Source organism: Tauraco erythrolophus, chromosome 1 (genome assembly GCF_009769465.1).
Source record: "Tauraco erythrolophus isolate bTauEry1 chromosome 1, bTauEry1.pri, whole genome shotgun sequence".
In the NCBI taxonomy this organism is placed as follows: Eukaryota; Metazoa; Chordata; class Aves; order Musophagiformes; family Musophagidae; genus Tauraco; species Tauraco erythrolophus.
In genome coordinates, this window is record NC_141465.1 from 53,411,803 (window position 1) to 53,415,056 (window position 3,254).

Sequence of the window (3,254 nt, forward strand, 5' to 3'; positions counted from 1 at the left end):
AGGGTCTGTATGTAGAGGAAAAACAAGTATGTCAATAAATTCATGCAGCTTTGCCAGACGTTTCAGGATCGAGTTTTCCAAAATACTTCCACAAACCATAAAGTCAAGAGAGCATGACTCAGCAGTCCTGGTGGGCACTTACTGAAATCTATACGTTGCCACTAGAAAAAGTATTTTGCTTCAACAGCTTAGCAAACCCTAAAAAGCACATACAAAAAGCTCAGTGACCAAGTGCAGAAATACCAGCTTTCCTGAAAATGAAGCCCCAAAACCTGGGATGTTTCTGAACTTCTGCAATGATACATCCTGATCACGTCAGAAGTTCTCTGCCTGCAGGGAAATCATCGAGTAGGCAGGGTTGCCAGCTCAAAAAACAAATGATAACACACTAAAATTTACCATTCATCATGAACCGCAGATTTTACATGGCACCATTAGTCATAACACTGCAGTGTTTTTTGGTTTTGCATGATCAAAGCTCTCTGCGTTGATCGACTTTCCTTCCACTGCTCAGAAGGCAAAGCTCGGTATCATAATACGTCTACTCTGCATCAGGTCTAAAAATGCAGTATCTTCTTCAGGTTTCCTTCTCAATGGTTAGGAGCAGAATTATTCTTCAGAGACCTGGGCTGTTACCTTTTGTCCTATAGACAAACTCTCCAAATTTGCTTTTAAGAAAGCAGGGGGAGAAGGAGTCACCACATGTCCTGCTAGAGCGCAAAAGGCAAGATAAAGATACTTATCCTCAAACTATAACAAGCAGTTACCAGAGGCATTTGATAGGTAAAAAGGAGATCGAAGTAGGCTGTGAAAGAACATACACACTAGAGGGTGGACATTTTCAGCATAGAAGTTTTGGGAATGTGCTCTCTGGGTTTATAGACCACAGATATGAAAGTAGAGAAACAACTATGCCCATTGCTCTGAAGTCCTGGAAGCTATACCTTGTTCATGCAATCCACATAAGCAAAGCATGAAGAACTTGTAATCACCATACCACTCTTTCCCACAGACAGCTCAGCAACATCTGGCTAGGTGCAAAAATTACTCATCTCCTTTAAAGGTCAGGTCCCAAAGTAGTCATTAATATGACAGGTTCCAGAATTTGCTGACATTCCCAATGAGAGGAGCCGTTAGTAGCATGAGAACCTATTAAATGAAGTAGTTTAGGCACACAGGGTTGGATTCATCTAACTTAACTTCAGCCATCTGAAAGTTTGGTGCCTGAACTGTAAGAACAACCTGGGCTGCCTCTAGAGACAGAGAAAGGTGTGTGTAAGGGTGTGTGGCAGGAGAGCACCTGCTTCTTTGAGGGTATCTGGTCAAGGACCTTTTTCAATGCAGCAAGGAATAACAAGAAAAGGAAGAAGCCACGAACAAGAACATACAGGGACAAAAACCTGGTGCAAATGGTAAGGGAGGTAATGATGGGAACCAAACCTGATCAGTCACAGTCCCTGGTGAAGGCACGTGAGAATGTCTAAATTGACACTAATTGAAGGGCTATCAGTAGTGTGTGTGCCTTTGGGATATGTGCTCAGCTTCACTGCTGGATGAGCCTACAGAGGGGAAAGCAGCAGCTGTTTCCCTCAGCCTGGGCAGAGACTCCAAGTCCCCAGGCTGGGCTCCAGTGGCCAGGCAGGAGGGTCCTGGGCTCGGGCAGCTGGAGGAGACAGCGTGTGCTTCTACATCGCTTAACAAAGTGTTGCTTTAAAGAGTGATTAATCCCATCCATCCTAAAATAGGTGCACGGGAAATTACATCTTCCAGAGAGTAAACAGAAATGGAAAGCTTAAAAAAAAAGCTACCAGGAGGTTACAAAAAAAAAAAACAAAACCCACACACCACACAAAAGAAAAAAATGTAAGAAAAAACAGAGACAGATACAGACTTCAGGGGTGTTACAGAACTGACTCTGCAGTGCCTGTAACTCTTTGACAGATACAAGATAACTTTTGCAGGTGACCGATGAGGCTGTCAGGCTACTGATAACTGCGACCCACTTTCCTCCATCAGGTACAGAAATGGGGATTTTATGAGTACAGAATTTGGATCTTCAAATCTGTGAAGAAATTTCCCAATTATGCAATTGGAATGGGCAAAAACATGGCAGATAAGCTTTTAATCAACTCTCCATACTCCCTGCTGCTCTGCTTGGCCCTCTTTATTAACTGCCTTTTTTTCACCCCTCTCTGTTTTCATCTGTTTTACTTGAATCCTCTCCATTTAATTTTTTTTCCCAGTGGCGACTTTAGGGATGTAACAAGCATGAATACTCAGCTTTGTCCGTGTTTGCTCTTTACACTCCACTGCATAGGACTTTTTGGACAACACAGACAATGCGCTCAGCACGAGCAGCTGAGAAAAGCATTATCTTACAGGCAACCAGCAAGTCACCATTATAATTCTGCAGAAACTCTTTCAAGTGCAGAAACCAAGTAATCTCCAAGCACCATGGCATGTTTGTCTGAAAGAGAATCAAACAAGGGAGTTGCAGCCCAGGGAAGGAAACCAAATGCAGAGCAGGTGTCCCACACAGCACTGATGAGCACAAACAAGGTGCTGCAGGATGGAGGCAATTTAAAAAGCAGCAGTCAAGTGGGGTGACAATTGAGAATAGCAGTATTTCGCCAAACAGATGAGAGCACGCTCCTACATTTGCTAAAGGAAATGAAAGCCTAAATGTAGGATGCTGTGGCTGACACCAGAGAGCTAAGTTGCAAGTAGACCTTGAGTTCAGTGTCTTGAAAACCATGACCGAGGGCTGGAATGGGAAGCTGAAATGAGGTGAAAGGATTAGACCGTGCTGTTATGCTGTAATGCTACGGTATTTTGCAGATCATTTACTTCAGTCTATACTTCCCATACAGTGAAGAAGGACTTGTAAAGAACACGCAGTTCTGACTGGTTGCTGCTGGCCTGCATGAGGCAGCCTGCCCTGTTACAGAAAAAAACCTGCGAATTCTTGTGCCGAAAGTGTTGGCGAGTTTTCCTTAATGCTACAGGAAAACAACCCAACATGCTAGTTATATCGCATAAAAAATAGCTTTCTAAGTATGTTGTCAATGACCAGCACATGACAGTATTGTGATGGCCAGACCACAAGTATGTGGAATAATTACAATCTCAGCCTGAATCTACCCCAAAAATACGTGCTACACAACACATCCAGGGAGAGAAAAATGTGCTAGAGACCACAGAGCCATGGAAGACTAAGAAAACAAACATACTTTGAACTCTAGGTAGCGTACCAA